Here is a 19,326-nt window from a genome sequence, read left to right as displayed (position 1 = left end):
GGTATAGAACTAAATGAGGCCACAACACTAGTTGCAAATCGAGGATTGTGGCGACGTTTAGTAAATTCTCAGAGGCTTGTAGACTGAACGCTGAAAGGCATAACAGTCTATAATGATAATGTATGTATATATTTAATTTATCTAGTTTAATTTTGTTGTTTTTTTATTTATTAAATTTTTTACGAGTGTTGTTCTCCTTTTTTTAATATTCATTTATTAATTTTGATATGGTTTAGATATGGTGTTTCTCATGAATTGTTCTATCCCTTGTTTTCCTTGATCCACCCTCTGTTAAGGTTCTTTTAACCTTTGGTTTTGCCCAGATTCCATCGCTTTCCTGTCCTATGTCTTGTGTTTTGATCGAGGCCTACCCTAAGTAGTTGGCATGATTTTGTGCTGGAATGGTCTCTAGTCTCTCGTGTGGTAGTACTGGCAATCAGAACTGTGTGTTTGCGGTGTTGAGCCGTCAGTTGTTTCGTCGTCTTTGTGTTTTTTTTTGTTGGTATGTCACAAACGCGTCATTAAGAGCACATTCAGTGTCTTCTCATGACTTTTGGCCAGACATTGTAATAACGCTTCTGTTGCCTCTTGCTACACATGTTTGTGTCTTTGAAGTCTCCGCTAACCATAACCTATAATAATGTCAACCATGTGTGACAAAATACAATTCCAATATGCCGCTCTGGTCACTTTATGTAAAGAAGCAAAAGACGCCCACTGCCAAACGCGTTCAAAAATTTCAAGTCGTGGGAAAGTTTTAAAGTCTTAGAATGAATGACTATTATTACAAAAATCTGCTTGGTGGCCATGATCGTTAAGACATCAGCTCTATACAGTCTGACACCATAGTTAGCCGGTTCATGTCCCATTGGAAAAATATTTAACATCACTAAAAGCCATACAAAAAAATAAGTTATAAAATTGCAAAAATTCAAAGAGTAGAAAACATATTTTGGTGTAAGTCTATATTCAAACAAGTGAATTACAAAATACTATTGTGTGCAATGTCCCTTACTCAGAATAAGTAATAATTGCTGTAAATACCAAGATGCGCAGAAACAAACAGCATTCTCTAAATAATGCAGATATTCAATTTTCATTTAAATCTAAGGGTGGGAAACTCTGTTGGAGGGATGCATACAACAGTGAATTCCAGTGGGATGAAATGGCGTACAAGATGAGGTAGTGTGGTGGTTTTTCCCTTCTATTTCTTTTAAGTGTTCATACACTGCCTTGGCCTTCAATTGACTATCTTATATATTTTTTCTGCATTGTATAATTTTGTATATCGCTAAAGTTTATTCTGCCAACTTGTCATTTTAAAACTTACTATAATAGATGTTAATTTATTCAATTGATTTTGTTTTTATGTATCCAGTCCAATTGCCCTGGTGTCACATATTTGCTGGATACTAGTATATACTTCCAAAATATTAAAAAAGATTCACTATTTCTCACAATCTAAAGAAAAATGAGTCTTATGGAGTAATGGAGTTAAATAAATATCAAGTTTTGCTTTACAATTTGCTTTACATCACAGCGACACAGATAGGTCTTATGGTGATGATGGGGCAGGAAAGGGCTGGGAGTGGGAAGGAAGCAGCCATGGCCTTAATTAAGGTACGTCCCCACCATTTGCCTGGTGTGAAAATGGGGAAACCCTGGAAAACTGTCTTCAGGACTGCTATCTCCTGAACGCAAGCCAATAGCTATGTGACCCAAACCGTGCAGCCACTCACTAGGCATATATGAAGGTGTTAAATAATATGGCCATATGCTCTGCAAGTTAATTTCCTCTAATTGTTACTTTCTTATGAGAGACAAGGTCATTGGAATTTTGCCCCGAGTTATTCAGACTAGGAACAAATTAACCCTGGAGAGGGCGTGTCACAGTCTTTTTGACCGGGGTCAGAGATGTTTATAGTTAACGTAGCGGGCCGCTAGCTTCCATCCCTTCAGTACCTTACTGTACATTGCACTCGTCCACTATCATTGTGTGTAAATAATTCACTTCTCACCCTCCTCAGTTTCAGCTTGAGTGCATTATTTTTATGATCCGATCTAAATCTCATGGCGCGCCGCATGACATATGCATGTTTATGAGTTAACTTTTATTTAATTTTTTCATTTAATATAGTGAGAATATGTCAGGTTTGTTTTATTTTCATGTAAAATAGTGCCTTCATATATACTGAAGTCCAACTCCTCATGGACAGGAATAGGGAAAGAGAAATCAAAAGACTTATAGAAAGTGTTGAGAAGAAATTGGCAGGAGAAGAGGAGAGAAGTGAAAATCTAGGAACGGTTAGTTAATCAATGAACCTACTGTTGAAGCGATTGGCGAACTTGCATCGGATGATGACATGGAAGATGAGCTACAAACACAAGAAGAAAGTTCCAGTTCAGAGGAGTCTGCTGTTGAAGAGGAGCAAGTTGAGTGCCAAGGATGTTAGTACATTGGAAAAGACAACAACATGGGCTTGTCCACTGTCCTCCACGGAATAGAAATATGAGAACATCTGCCCAAAATATAGTGAGACGCTTACCTGGAGTGATGCTTCATAAACCAAACTCTCCAATAGAAGCATGGAAAATATTAGTTACGGGTGAAAAAGGAACAGTTGCCTAAAGAAGAGCAGCCCTCTGCAGCTCCACAAGAACAAGAAGGACATGGAAGATGCGCTTACTGCAACTGGAAAAAAACAACAGAAAAACCAAGCCCAGATGCCGTGAATGCCAGCGATATATCTATAAAGAACACACAGCTGTGACATGTGTTCAGTGCAGTACGGAAAGTCAAGAATCTAATGATGATGCAGAACGAACGTCAATCGCTTAACATCCAATTTTGGTATTGTTAAAATACCTTTGAACATTATTTACAAGTTGGTTCAAAATTATTTACTAGTTTTGTAACATTAAATATAGTTTTTGCTTATTTGTGCTATTTTTTTCTTGACCCGATCTAAAACACCGCCTCCTCAGAGGGTTATTTTTACACATCCTCTCCAGGGTTAAAAACAAACCAAGAAAAAAATCTCTTATAATGTTCTTTCATCTTAACACTGGCCATGGCGACCTTGCTGCTCACACAGTTCAAAAGACTATAAAATATGTCATGAATCTAACTGAAGAATTAATAAGGAACATCTCCTTCACTGTCATAAACTTGTTGCAAACATCAAAGCCCTAAATAACCTCAGCTAGGTAGTGACTTCACGTGCTAAAAAGAATTTTAAGTCTTCGAACAACTGAAGACCAGGAAGAGTTAACATTCTTGAAATTGACTGTAAGAACAATTTGGCTTTGTAATCATGATGCTTTGAAGTTGGTTCAGAACAGCCCCAGCTGGTTGACCAAGAAAAGAAAGGTACCTGTGAATCTACAGTGGAATACTTTAAGTGGTGGTGGTGGTGATTACTGTTTTAAGAGGAAGTACAACTAGGCAGTTATCCTATAACACTAATCAGAGAGAAAAAATGGAAGGGATCCAATACTTCAAAAAATCAAGGAATCGGTCATAGAAAGGCAAGGGTCACGAAGGATGTGAAAATGAAAGAGTCCCTAGGTCTCGAGTGCTCTTAACACCATCAGGGTCAGAAAAGAACAAGAGTTGACTGAAGGAGGTCGGATAAGATAGATGAAAGTGAGGAGTCTGGCACAAGTAAGTGGAAGCAATGCCAGGACTCAGCTAAGGACCTAGTGGTCGCCAACCCACGCTCCTAAGTTAAGAGCCCCGACGCCTCCTTTAGTCGCCTTTTACGACAGGCAGGGGATACCGGATACCGTGGGTGTTATTCTACCGCCCCAACCCACATGGAGGTGGGGGGGAGGGATACTTCAAGAGGAAGTACTTCCTGTAGACAGTTACTGTTAGCAGATTGAAAATTGGCAGCTGTGGAACAGTCCCAGAATCATTTCTCAATATTTGTAGCTTCTTTTCCATTAGCAAGCAGGTTAGGCAGTGCTTTTGAAGGGATCCATACAGATCTTGCAAAGCCATCTGCAGAGTCTGTGAGTCAAGGAAATATCCATAATCTGCATACAATTATAAATTTAGAGATAGAACCAGATTATGTTTATTGTTCCTCTTTACGTTCATCATTACTAACGTTCAATATAGCACCCGTGTATTTTATATAGGTGTAGTTATTATTCTTTTGTCTCTGATATTCTTCTTGTGGCATTCTGTAGTAACAGAAAGAATTTGAAAAAATGGGTTGCAAAAGTCCTGATAGACTGAAGCCCAAGCCAGACATATCCGGCAACAAAAATAGTATTCTTTTAAGTGCAAGGATATTGACACATGTTTCGTACATTTTAGCACCTAACACATACTGCCACAAACATGATATATTGTCACTCAACATGAGGGCTACACTATCCCTTTGATTGTTGGTTGGGCAGCAGTATCCAATCTGGTGTGGACAGGAGAAGGAAACAAAGAATTATATTACATGTAACCAACATGAACAAGATCAGACAGAACACTTACCTTTGAAGAACACCAAAAATTCCTTCTCCAAATGGAAAATAAAATAAAGAAATTAAAAAGGAGGAGGAATAAATAAGGGTTTGCTACTACTGAGGTTCGATTCATAACTAATTTCACCCAAATGACACAGATAAAATTTTAATACTAATTTAATTATCAAAGAGATTTCAATTAAAAGACCAAAATAAATAAATTAAATAAATAAATAATTTGAATAAAATTAACAAGAGAAGAAAATTTTCCTATAATACAATATTATACAATTTACGCTAACAATTTTTTCTATTAAACACGCAGCTCATCCTTAATAAATTTATATTGTTTACAAAATTCTACTTATAATATCTCCTGTACTACTTACAAATATAGTCAACTGATATACAGTATGTGGAATTACTTCAAATGATACTATACAACTGCTATAAGATTAAACTTTACATTGCATTTATTTACTTTTTTTTTTTTTTAAACCCATTCTGGAACTTAAGTAGCATAACGACCTGCTGCGTCTTAACCAGAGCCCCCTTTGCCACCACTTTTCAGAGTTCCTGAAGGGCCTTCACAGCTACCGTAGTGGTCCCAGGGCCCTCGAAGTCCCCATTGCACTTCACCCCTACAGGCAGTCCCTTACTTTGGCTGTCCAATCTCCTTCGACCAGGGGATGGAATTAATTTATTCACACACATTTTTTTATTTACAATAACCTGCACTGGTTGAATGCCCTCTAACACCTCATTTATTTTCTCTCTTGCTGTTTATTCTCTTCTTGAATATCTGTACAGATTTTGGAAAAGGATCAAACACTACACCTGGTAAACTGTTCCACTCCTTCACACCCTTCCCAATGAATGAAAATTTACCCCAATTGCTTCTGCTAAAATTCCTTCTAATTTTATATTTGTGGTCTGTCCTGCCGATATAATTATTTTCCAACTGAAGCCTCTCACGGATATCACCCCATGCTTCTTCTCTTGTATAGGCTCTATATATTCCTATAAGCCTAGTTTTCTCCCTTCTCTTACTTAAAGTTTCCCAACCAAGCTCCTTTAACATTTCTGATACACTACTCTTTCTACTGAAATCCCCTGTTACAAATCTTGCTGCTTTCTTCTGCACACTATCTATTTCTTTTATTAGGTATTGTTGGTGAGGATCCCAAACACTGTTTGCATATTCCAATAATGGACGAACCATACTTAACTTTTTTCTTTTAATTCTTTATTGCATCCTTTGAGTAGCCTCATTATGACATGTAACGATCTGTATGCTTTCCCAACAATGTCATCAACATGACCCTTCCAGTGTAAATTACTTTCAAATCTCACACCTAAGTATTTGCACTTGCCATCTTTTGGGATAACTACCTCATCCAAAGTATATTCAAATTCAGTTTTAAAGCTCCTGTTTGTAAAAGTTGTAACAGTTGGTTTGTCTCCATTAACCTTCATATTATTTTCTTCAACCCATTGTTGGATACTTTCAAAGTCCCTTTGTAATTCTGAACAATCCTCAATGTTATTTATTTCCCTATAAACAATTATGTCATCTGCATACAATCTTATTTTTGATGTTACATTGTTCCCTAAATCATTTACGTATATTAAGAAAAGTAACGGACCGAGTATACTACCCTGTGCAGTTCCCTTCCAAACTTTCTCTTCCTGCGATACATTATTCCCTACTTTGACATTCTGAACCCTTGAATTTAGAAATGTTTTTATCCAACGTGTAACACTTACGTCCAATCCTATTCCCTCCAATTTCTTTAATAATATTCCATGTTCCACTCTATCAAAGGGTTTGGAAAGATCTATGGCTATGCAATCTAACTGACCTCCTGAATCTAATTGATCTGATATGCCCTGCTGAAATCCCACCAGTTGTGCCTCACAAGAAAATTTCTTTCTAAATCCATACTGGCTCCTCATGAACCAATTTTTATCATCACATATCCCTCTGATGTATTTTGATATTAAACTCTCCAGTATTTTACAAACTATACTGGTCAGGCTGATTGGTCTGTAGTTCTCTGGTTTCCTTTTATCACCCTTTCCTTTATAAATTGGTATTATTATAGATTCCTTCCATTCCTTTGGTATTACACTATTATTTATGACATAGTCAAAGGGAAATTTTACATAAGGCACTATGTATCACCCCATTGTCTTTAATACCTCCCCAGTAATTTGATCACTTCCTGCTGCTTTTCCTTGCTGAAGTAGTTGGATTTCTCTGAAAATATCTTCATTTGTGAATGAGAAGCTTCTTGTTTCCCTCTCTATCTTCTGTTTTGGTTTCCAACTCCTGACAATCATCTGCTAAATCTCTGAATTCCCTACTAAATAGGTTTGCTTTCTTAGTATGTTAAATAGTGTTCACCCCCTTCTCCCACCATTGTAGGAATTTGGATTCCTTTTCCTTTTTGATTCCTGATATATGAATACAGCTTTTTCCATTTCCCTTTGTGGTCATTACCCTCTTGAAGTATGCCATTCATATAATTCTATAATTCTCTTTTGGTTTCTTTTTCACTCTATTCAGTTTCCTCATTAGCTGTTTTTCTAGTTTTTCTACTCTCTCTACCCTCTTTGATTTTCCTGTTTACTACTTACATTTTCTTTTTAATTTTCTTATTTCCCTTGTATAATAAACAGGGTCTGAGGTCATTTTACACTTCTTAACAGGTACAAATCTCTTCTCTCCTTCCCAAATGATTCCTTTAAATTTAGCCCAGAGAGTATCCACATTACTCCCTTCACTTATCCAACAACTGAATTGTGATTTAAGGTAAGTCCCAAATTCATCAACTTCAGTTTTTCTGTACAATTTCTTGTCTTGTGTAACCCTCTTATGAAGCCTTTGTGTTACGAGTCCTACATCCATTATTACAGCCTTATGGTCTCCTATTCCTTCAGTTACCTCAGTTTTATCAACAGTTTCCCATGGTTTAACCAAGAATACATCTACATAGTAAGTTATTGAGACGAGTCGGTTCTTGTACTACTTGTGTAAATCCTCCCTCCCAGATTAACTTATTTGCCAGTTTCTGTTCATGGGCTTCTCTTGCAGCTCCATTCCATTCAACTTCAGGCAAATTTAAATCTCCCCCAATTATTAGCATGTCATTAGTATTGTTTTTATGAGTATAATCTATTATTTTCTCAAATATTTCCATGTCTCTTTCCTCTCTTCCAGGCCTGTATGTTCCTATAATTCCCACCTCCTTCATATTATCACAAACTAATTTTATCCCTAACATTTCATCCCTTTCATCAGTAAACCATTCATGTGAACAATAATTTTCCTTCACCAGAATAAACACCCCCCCTCCCTCTTTATATCCTCGGTCTCTACGATAGACTGTGTACCCTCCTGGAAATATTTCTCTATTACCCACCCCTTCTCTCAACCACGATTACACTCTTATCACCACATCAGTCTCATAAGATTCCATCAATGTACCGAATTTTAATTGTTTATTTACTACACTTTGACAGTTTACCAAGAGCAGTCTCAGACCCCCTTCCTCCCTAAAACTTGGCTGTTGCAATTGGGTAACTTGAAATTCCTTACTTTCCTGAGTTTCATTTTCTAGTTGACTGAGCCAGCTGGAAGTACAGCTGGCTCTTTCTACTAGTTTTCCTGGTCAGTATTATAACTCAAGGGAGTTGCCTGTTTTACAGTACATATCTTAAGATTAATAAAATCTAGAACAATATTTGCTATCTTTCGTTTACCTGAATTGTTTAGATGGAGGCCATGTTTTGTATAACACTATCTCTCAAAACTGCTGCATTCAATAACCTGAGTATTCCGAAAATGTTTACAAATTTTAACAATATCTGTATTGACCTTGTCCACTTCAATGTTCACACACAAGTCTCTACTCTGATCATGCCTGTGGGGCACATTCACTACAAAGACGTTAGTGTGGGTCAGCTTCCCTAGTGTATGTTTAAGTTGTGATCTTACATTCTTGGCGTCGTAGTGAGCTACGTCGTTCGTCCCACCGATGATAAGCACTGCATCGCCGCTCCCGAAGTTCCTAGTTGCTGCTTCTACGTTTTCCAGGACACTGCTGGTAGAAGCTCCTGGATTTATTTCTCTGGTTGCTGCTATATTCTCGTCGTTTATCACTCCCGCAATTCCCCTTCCTTGGCTCTCACCAGACACAGCTACCTTTGCTGATTTAGGCCTAACTGCGTCTTGAATCTGAAATCTAGGCCTAAATTTTAACCTCGGCACGGCAACGGCAGCGGATCGCGATGATTTAGTTTCACGCGCGCGATCACTTTCTTCCAGAATTAAATTATTTAGGGAAGAAAACCTATTTCTGATGTTTATTTCCGGAAATTCAGTTGTAGATTTCTTCTTAGCCGGCCATCCATCAACTACTTGACACCACGTGCTCGAGTTTGTTACTGGTACCGGTATATCACTCGAAGAATGGTCAGTCCCAAATTCTAGCGATCGCAGTCTTTCTTTTAATTCTTGATTTTCAACTTTAAGAGCCTCATTGTCCTTTTGTAGAATGTTTATAATTTCTAATGCACTTTTGTATTCCTCATCGATTGTTTTCGGTGCTTCATCGTCAACGCCGTCGCCAACTACAACATTCCGAACACACTGCTCACAAATCCAGTCAACATTTTCATTAGTTTTTACGTCTCTAGAGCAATTTCCGCACTTATAATGCCACCATCGATCACATGAATCACACAACATTCCATTTTTCACTAATCTTCGACATTTTCCGCACTTTTCGTCACATTTTACGGTTAATTTACTCGGAGGATAAAACACTACGTCGTCATTACCGGGTGCAATTTTGAAGAAAAAAGAAAGCGTTTTAATACAGTATAACTTTACTGAGATTAGTAGTACAGTTTACGTTACAGAGGCCTCCTTTAAATAAATGTCGTTACTCTTCAATTTAAATTTAAAAATATTTCACAAATTTTAACAAATAATTTACATTGTGTTTAATAGTTTTCACCTACAGCATATTTAGCCTTCACTGGGTCTTGATTAGGCTGAACATGGTCTAATACATGAACACAAAATTACGAAGCTTTATTGTCTATAATTTACCACTTAATCACCCGAAAAATATGAAATTAGTGAGGTGATACTCAAAATAAAAAAGATTCACTAAACACCGAAGCACACTTCACATAACCAGAAAATCCTAATTCAAATAGTAAAACTGAATTAAATTTACATTACAATGGATGACACAATGCCGGAGTCTTGGACATGACCATACACAACAGAACCAAATGTCAAACTGACACAACTTGACAACAATCCACAATGGGAAGAAAGGGACCTTTAATAAAGACTAGAAGAGCTCCGCAGTGTTCGTTGTAAATAAGTCAGATCACTCGTCTTGATGTGCCCATTGTAGTCATATTATTTTGCCTGCCCTTTTTAATGGTTTTATGAACATTTAATAAGAAGCATGTTATGGTACGCCGCAGTTCGTAGTCAGAACTCACCCATTCTGACGTCATCATGATGTTTGTTTGGTAAAAATATATCCATATATTCGCTTTTTTGTATCCTGTAGTTCTTGATGTAAATCTTGACATTGTGTCGTAGGAGGCAATGGTATTTTTAGTCGCGCAGTTCTTCTGTATAGAATTGTTGTCTTGTGAGCTCATAGGTTAGTCTCCAAGGAGCACTTTCTCTCAGGCAAGAACTTTTTTAAAGATACTGACGCAAGTGCGATAACAGGTATAACTTGAAAACAGTTTTCTCTCACCCATGGGTAACTAATGCAGATATCGAGCTTGAATAATAATAATAATAATAATAATAATAATAATAATAATAATAATAATAATAATAATAATAATTATTATTATTATTATTATTATTTTACAATTATTATTATTGTATGTATAACTGTTAAGTGTACATCCATTTAGTATTAGTATTTTATTATTTACGTAGTCTAATGATCTTATTGTGTATGAGGTTATGTCATGAAACATGTGTTGTACATAGATATTTATATTAGTTCAGTTAATGTAAATACCTGTAAATTAATATTATAATTTATTCTTACTTGTATACAAAAATTGTAATCCATAATTGTGAAACACACTGTAACTTTCTGAATGGTAATAGGCACAAGAACGATTGAGAATATTCTATACATTATAATCTGTGTATTATGCACTCTCGAGGATTTGAGAAGATATATTTTTGTAACGTAACTTTCTAGATGCCTGGGCAGGCACATATAAAAGGAGACGATCTTGACGGTGAAGTTCGTCATTGACAGAGAGTTGTTGGAAGTTAGTTGTTGTTTAGTAGAGTGATGGTGTAGCAAGTATATATCCCGGGCTGACATGCAATATTTGCAGTCTCCATATTGAAATATGCTGGCATCTGTTTTCAAATGTGTTTCAAAGTTGTAACCTCTATGTGCTGTGTTATTCAGTTGTTTTTAATAATGGCGGCTTTGTTGATATTCTCGAAGTGAAGTGTTTTGATACTGTGATTATGTGTATGTTAATTTGTGAATATATGTGAATAAAATTAATTGTACCAACTGACAGCATCTCATGTGCGTCTGTGTGGATACGTTAATACGCGACCTTCGCTCTTTCTCATGCAGCCAGGTTATCCTTCGATAGGTGATGCCAGATAATATCTAAGGAGGATGTCATGATGGGGTCTGTTTGTACGTAGACATTTTTCTCTTAGCAGCATGTAAGTTATTAGGAACACACTGCCATCTGTTGAATATATTTGGAAACTGGGAAAGGTTACAGGATCAAAGAGTATCTAGTAGGAAATGGTATTCTTCCGTGATCAGAGGAAATGTATACTCTCTGGCTTGATAGGTAATATTCAAACGTGGCTGCATGCAATGACATTACTCTCTCTTTCTTAGCATTGATCCCGACTTGCAGGGTCTGCTGCTTTGCTACATCTCCTCCATTTCTGTCTGTCATTGACATCTGGTGTTAAGCCAACACTGTGCATGTCTGCCCTGATGTTGTCAGTCCATCTCTTTGCCGGTCTTCCTCGTGGTCTTGTTCCCTCTGGGTTGATGTGGAGCGCTGTTTTGGCAACTGAGTCGTCCTGTTTTCTCATGACGTGGCCGTACCAGCGGAGACGGGCTTCCCTCACTTTGTCTATGATGGGCGCGACACCAAACGACGTCCATGTTCCTTATGTGGTCACATCGGGTCAGCCCCATGGACCATTGAAGCATCTTCATCTCCATGGTTGTCAACATTTGCTCCTGTTGTTTCGTCATGGGGCGACATTCAGTCCCATAGATCGCTGCTGGCCGTACCACACTCTTATAAACTTTTGCCTTTAGATATTGAGGCATCTTTTTATCACAGAGGACTCCAGTGACCTGTCTCCACTTGAGCCAAGCTGCATTTACCCTCATCCGAGTATCAGGAGTGGTGTCACAGTTTGAGGTGATGACGGATCCCAAGTACTTAAATTGCATGGTCTTCTGCAGGTCTTCTTCACTGATACTTATGGTACCTCTGGTTTGGGGGCCACATTCCAGGTATTCTGTCTTCTGGATATTGAGGTGCAGTCCATTTTCAGCCAGTCTGTCCTTCCACGTTTGAACCTGATGCTGGAGTTCAGGGCGGGTTTCTTGTGCAAGTACCACATCATCGGCATAAAGAAGGGTCCAGGGATGTGAAGTCTGTATGTCAGCTGTTGCCGTATCCATGCAGAGGATGAATAGCAATGGTGAAAGGGCAGAACCTTGATGAACACCCACAGTGATATCGAAAGGCGGAGAGATTCCAGCAGGACTCCGGACGACACTAGTGGAATTGCGATACAGAAGTTGCACACAGCTTACATACTCTTCAGGGACGCCATGACAGCGAAGAGCTCGCCAAATAAGTTCGTGTGGGATACGGTCAAAAGCCTTTTCTAGGTCTAGAAATGACACGTGTACACTCTTCTGTCTCTCTCTGTGCTTTTCCATCAAGAGGCGTGTGGCATGGATAGCATCGATGGTACTGCATCTCTTAACAAATCCACACTGGTTTGGTGTTACAGAGACAATACATCTGAGTCTGCTGTCAAGTACACGTTCAAAGATCTTGAAAGTATGACAGAGGAGTCGTATAGGGCGATAGGTCGAGCAATCACTCACATCTCCTTTTCCCTTCCAGATTGGAACTGTTGTGCTAGTTGTCCATGAGTGTGGAAGTTGTTTCTCGGCGATGATTTGGTTGAAGAGTGAGACAAGGAACTCTGAAGCAGGCTTTCCGAGCATTTTCCAGATTTCCGCTGGTAAGTCATCTGGACCAGTTGCTTTTCCATTTTTCATTTTGCTAATGGCAAGCATTACTTCCTTGGATGTAATTGAGGGAACAGGGCCTACGATAGGATCAGGACTAGAAATTGGTGGATGCATAAATTCTTTGTTGCTGATGTTATTAAAGTAATCTGCCCAACGCTGGAGAATGGATTGTTGATCTCGTAGCAGTTTGGCGTCGGCTCCCTTGATGTGCAGGACGTGTCCAATGTCCTGAGTTGAACGGTGACGGGACTTAGCAAGACGATATATATTGTTTTCTCCTGATGGTGTGTCGAGCTGGTCATATAGTGAATGGTAATAATGGTCCTTTGCTGCAGCTACAGCTCTTTTTGCTGCAGATTTCTGGTCGCGATATTGCTGAAGATCAGTATCAAGACGTGAGTTCCACCAAGTCTTGTAGGCTATCTTTTTCTCCTTGATTGCTTGCTTGCTTCGTCTGCCCACCACCAGGTTTGTTTATCAATATATTTTCGTCCGGGTATGGTTTTTCCCAACGTTTTTGTCACCGCCTGATGTATCTGTTCCACAGCATCTTTCCACATGTCTTGAACCGATTGATCGGACTTCACGGAGAAGTTTGCCAAGGCTGTCATCAACTCGTTTCGTTGGGCATTCGTCCACCACCACTTAATTCGGTCAGGCCCAGTCTTAGGTTTAGGTTTGGGTTGTGTAACATTGCTACGAATATCGAGGACAAGCAGTCGGTGTTGAGGGGCAATGCTGTCATACGGAATTACTTTAGTGTCCGTTACCAGCTTAAAATCTTGTTGATTGATTAGCCAATAATCAATCTGAGTAGCATGCCCACCGCTTGTATAAGTAGCCAGATGTTTTGGCCTCTTTTTAAAATATGTGTTGGTAACAATCAGATCATGAGCCTCTGCGCAATCGAGTATCCGACATCCGCCATCATTTCGCACACCAAACCCATGTCCTCCATGGCATCGCATATATCCTTCTTTGTGCGACCCGACATGTCCATTTAAATCTTCTCCAAGAATAATGGACTCATCCTGGGGAATTGCTCGAAGGAGGGCATCCAGACTGTTCCAAAATTCATCCTTCTCATCCTCAGTGCATCCAGTTTGAGGTGCATAGCAAGATACAATGTGGGCAGTGATGGAAGTAGAGTCAATCTTGACAGACATAAGCCTATCTGACACCCTGTTGACACTGGTGACATTGTTGTGGTAGTTCTGGTCGACGACTATTGCTACACCATTTCGTGTACTGGTACCATGATAGATGAGTTTGTAGCCATCTCCGATTTCTTTTGCCTTTGAACCTTTCCACTTGGTTTCCTGGATGCAGGCAATGTTGACTCGTCTGTTTTTAAGCATTTCTGCTAGTTCACGATGTCGGCCTGTCAACGTACCAATATTGAGAGTAGCAAATCTCAGTAGTTGTTTGGGTTGAACTAGCTTCTTTAGCCTACCCCGTCCATGAGTAGGTAACCCTTGCTCATTTATCACGTCACTCGGGCGTAAGTGACGTGCGTCACTTTGAGGGGACGCCCTAGTATGTTCCGAATTTAGAAGAGATGTAGCCATAGATGCGACAAATGATTCCTCAACCGACGGGTCGCTTCGTCTGTCGTTGAGGGCATTTTATAGCTGCTGCCAGCATATAATTAGGCCGCCCCTAACCTGGAGAACAGACGCCTTTTGCAGCCGCCCCTCTGGGGTACAGACGCTGCAGTTCAATGATATTTCAGCAGCATTTCCTCTGCTGAAGGCCCATTTACCCTCCCACAAGAGCTCATCCGCCCGAAGCCGTTGGCTCTTGTGGGGAGTCAGGTTATTTTCCGCCGCCCAACACTCGGCGTCGAGTCCCTGGCTGTACGGTCTACTCGGTTACCGTAGCATGGCAAGCATGGCCAGACAGGAATGCAATGACATTACTAAGGATGAAAATTCCGTATATCAAAATATTAATGAAAGTGTTGGTCCATTAGCAACCTGCTAGGTACAGAATGTATTGCGGGTTAGGATAAGCCTTTGCCTGCAATTATTGGAGCGATCATTTAATGACTTGGTTTTATGATTACTCAAAATTGGCTGGACTTCAGAGACCTATCAATGTCCCATGATTCACCGGCAGGTAATTCCGGAGAGAATAAAACAAAAATGAAGCAAATCGGTCCAGTAGAACGGACGGATGGATTTGCCAAAGCTGTTTTCAGTAAACTTTTTTAATATATAGACAGTTATTGATAGATGGACCTTCCTTCCCCTTTTTATTAAATAAGAGATAGATCCGGTAAGGACGCCAAGCTAGCATTAAATAGTAATAACAATGAAAGCAACAACAATTCGAACTTAGTAATATTTCACCCTGAACTAAAAATAGCAATTACCCCAAATATTTAATAAAATCTTACATCAAATCATAACTATGAAACGAAGAATTAATTCATTATAAATGAGAGCACACCACTCGTAAATTAAAATAACACAAAGAAAACAGGAAGTAGCTTACAAATAATAATAATAATAATAATAATAATAATAATAATAATAACAACATTTTAAACACCATGTAATCAAAGCGTTCACTAGGTTTTAAAAATCTTAAGTTGTATGTGACATTCACAGAGCATGATGACGGTAGATTTCCAATACGATCATTTTCCATTGATGAATAATTTCACCCAACACTTATCAAGGAAAGCACACATAATTTATATAATTCAAATTTCAAGTATGGTAAAATCTAGATCACACAATATTTGTTTGAAGAGTTGAAACACTCAAAGTAGTTTTGAACATCATCCAGAATTTTCTTCCCAGTAGAATGAATAAAATTAGTATAGACATGATACTTGTATAGACTGTTGGGCTTATGCCGTGTCAAGAAAATAAGGTGAAATTCTTTATGCTTCGCAGAGAACTGTGCTATGCGTCATCAGAAGAAAATCTCGACTGTCCATGAGAAAGGTTTCTTAAACAATGACTTTTTGAAATCCAGACGTTATGGTAGAAGTGGAAATGGTATGTTCATTCATCACCAGATGGCTCCTCGGACGTGGCGCAGTGCTAGCGTTCGAAACGGAAGCTGACCGAACCAACAGAATCAGTCTAAGGAGTCACAGAACATGTGTACGTAACATATGACATTGACAGGTGTATGACATTGACACAAGCCTGGATTGAAACATCTGGCGATGAAGAACACACGAATTTGGAAAACACTGAGACGAAATTACAATAGTGAAGGTACAGGGAAGGGAACTACCTACGTAAATCCTGGCTGGCAACCAGGTATTACTTAATTGATAGCCAGTGTCTCTGTTGAAATTGTTAGGATTTCTATATATTTCCACAGCTTCCTGTATTATCCTCGACCTGTAGTGTCTAGTGTGGGTAAGAGCTCGAGCATCTTGGAATATGACATCGTGACCTGACGATAGTGTGTGCTCAGCTATTGCCGATTTGTCTGGCTGGTTGAAATGAATATTACGTTCATGTTCCTTGATACGGGTACCAATGGACTGGCATGTTTAGCCGATATATACCTTACCACAAGTACAGGGAATTTCGTATACCCCAGGATGTAAAAGTGGTGACAATTTGTCCTTGGTTTTACTCAGACTGTGAGCAATTTTAGTGACGGCACCAAACACTGCTTTTATATTGTGTTTGCAGAGGACCTTGGCAATTCAGTCTGTGGTGTTGTGAATGTAAGGCAAGTAGGCAATTCCCTTCACTTCTTCCTTCTGTGAGCTTTGCTTGGTTGTTTCTCTGGGATGCAGGGCTCTATGAATCTGCAAATCGCTGTAACCATTACCCTTGAACGTGACTTTGAGCGTGTCCATCTTTACCTGGATATTTGATGGCTCACAAATTCGCCTCGCCCTCGAGTGTCGTGAGAATGCCTTGTTTTTGTGCTGGATGGCGGTGAGAATCTGCATGAAGATAGCGATTTGTGTGGGTAGGCTTACGATAGATGGCATGTCCTAAGGAGCCATCCGGATTCTTTCTTACTAGAACATCTAAGAAAGGAAGGCATCCGTCTGACTCCCATCTCCATAGTGAATTTAATTGAAGGATGTTGCCATTAATGCTTTCACGGCCCGTACTTATAGACATGATATTGTATCGGCTTTTGGACTTGTGCCATGTCACAAGCCCGAAAGCCTATACAATATCATGTCTATAATTGAAGGATGTTGCTGATTTGGATGGTTTAGATATAGATGAAGTTTCTCAGGACCTTCTGTCCATACCACAAATGCATCATCAACATACCTCCACCATATCATAGGTTTGACGGGCTGCAGTCGCTTAAGTGCAGCCAGTATCCAGTATTCGGCAGATAGTAGGTTCGAACCCCACTGTTGGCAGCCCTGAAGATGGTTTTCCGTAGTTTCCCATTTTCACACCAGGCAAATGCTGGGGCTGTACCTTAATTAAGGCCATGGTCGCTTCCTTCCCACTCCTAGCCGTTCCCTGTCCCATTGTCGCCATAAGACCTATCTGTGTTGGTGCGACGTAAAGCAGCTAGCAAAAAAGAAGATTCTGTTGGTTCGGTCAGCTTCTGCTTCGAAAGCTAGCGCTGTGCCACGTCTGAGAAGCCATTTAGTGATGAATGAACGTACCATTTCCACTTCTACTATAACATCTAGATTTCAAAAAGTCATTGTTTAAGAAGCCTTTCTCGTGGACCGTTGAGATTTTCTTCTGATGACGCAGAGCACAGTTCTTTGCAAAACGTAAAGAATTTCACCCTATTTTCTTGACACGGCATAAGCCAAAAGCCTATACAGTATCATGTCTATAAGTATGGGCCGTGAAAGCATTAGTGGCGACAAAATTAGTATACTCGCATAGTATGAAGCATATTAGAAAGCAATGATGAAGTCCTTACAGTATACTGTAGATTCCTTGGCGTATATACAAATAAAACCTTTACATACTTTGAGCCCTTAGCGACGCAGAAGGAATTTACAAATAGGCACTTAGCCTGTGTCCAATAAGGTGGCTATAACTTGGCCATTATACAATCTGGTAGCCATTATGATGGCTGCGAACGACCCATCTTCACAGTTACGTGCCGGACGAACTACTGCATACAGGCGAAGACTCACTCTCGGAAAACACAGATATGGGCTTGCCGACTAGGCACAGTTTGAGTTTCTGCCACTAGATGGCAGACAAGATCAGTACACGCCTGATTCATAATAACATACAGTAGAGGGGAAATTTGATTGATCTACCTTTTTTCAATACATAATATGTTGCTAATGTGATCACATTTTTATTCTATTTAGTACCGGTTTCGGTGTCTATGGACACCGTCATCAGCTGAAACAGGTCATATGAACAAAGATATACAAGTATGTAGTACATATAATAGACCCTTAGTAATAAGCGTTTTCCGTGGTTTCCCATTTTCACACCAGGCAAATGCTGGGGCTGTACCTTAATTAAGGCCACGGCCACTTCCTTCCAACTCCTAGGCCTTTCCTATCCCATCGTTGCCATGAGACCTATCTGTGTCGGTGCGACGTAAAGCCCCTAGAAAAAAAAAAAAAAGGTAATAAGCGACATTAATAGGATGTAAAAATACAATGCTTAAAAGAATATAAACAAGTTATATGCTTGTTGGTCAAAGTATAAAATGAAAGTAAAGATACTGACAAATGTTTAAAGACTTGATCACTTTGGAATAGTTAAAACGTCTCAAGCATAGCACTGCTAAACACTAGGTGAAAATAAAACATGGGCATCCAAAAACTGACATAGTACACAGTCCTTCCAGTGAGTATTGGTAATAATGTAACATAAATAAGTTTGATGGTGGCTTGTAATATCAACTCACAATAAGAATTCATCAATTATGAGGTACTCAAAAGAAGTGGATCATGTTGCAGGCAAAGAGAAAGTAGATATATGGCCAGAAAATTCTCGATCCAATTCGGAACGTGAAGTATGAAAAGAAAGTTAGGAGTTAAAATGAAATATTGGAAATAGGGCAAGTAGGAGACTCACCTCGAGCGGCCTGATGTATGCGTGGAGAGTGGCAAGGAAACAGTGTTAGAGTTTGCTGGAAGCGTAAACATCGTTAAGGGAGGGATTGAAGAAAAGCTGGATCAATCAAATTTCCCTCTATTGTATGTTATCTCCTTTTAATACGGACCAGATATGAAGTTTTTAATGTTGAATGATTCATAATAACAAGTCAATATAAGGAATAAACATTCTCTATGAGCCAACTGTAAACTACTATAAAGATAAATATCACCTAGACAATATTTCCGTCCATGGACTCATGATCGGAGCTCGAGGCACAATCCCTAAATTTCTTGTACAGCTATGGGATTCTCTCGGTCTCAGCCGGACACGACTTCACGACATCGCTATCGCCGCAATACGAGGTTCAGTGACCATACTCTGCAATCATCTATATAACATCTGATGAACCGTATTGCAAATCTATTCCTGAGCCTTTTGGTGAATCTTCTACCTGGCACACTAGCAAAGTCAACAGTAACTTAGAAGACAAAATACTGTATAGC

At 39.2% G+C, this 19,326-nt stretch overlaps 1 protein-coding gene across 3 annotated transcripts in view; it reads left to right on the top strand.

The window, feature by feature from the left end:
• LOC136866139 (protein abrupt) overlaps positions 1-19,326 on the top strand; it is a 251,341-nt gene that overhangs the window by 53,522 nt on the left and 178,493 nt on the right. The window lies entirely within an intron of this gene.

The sequence above is a fragment of the Anabrus simplex genome, chromosome 3, assembly GCF_040414725.1.
Source record: "Anabrus simplex isolate iqAnaSimp1 chromosome 3, ASM4041472v1, whole genome shotgun sequence".
NCBI classification, from domain to species: domain Eukaryota; kingdom Metazoa; phylum Arthropoda; class Insecta; order Orthoptera; family Tettigoniidae; genus Anabrus; species Anabrus simplex.
Note: the sequence above shows the minus strand (reverse complement) of the source record. Positions and strands in the feature narration are given on the sequence as shown.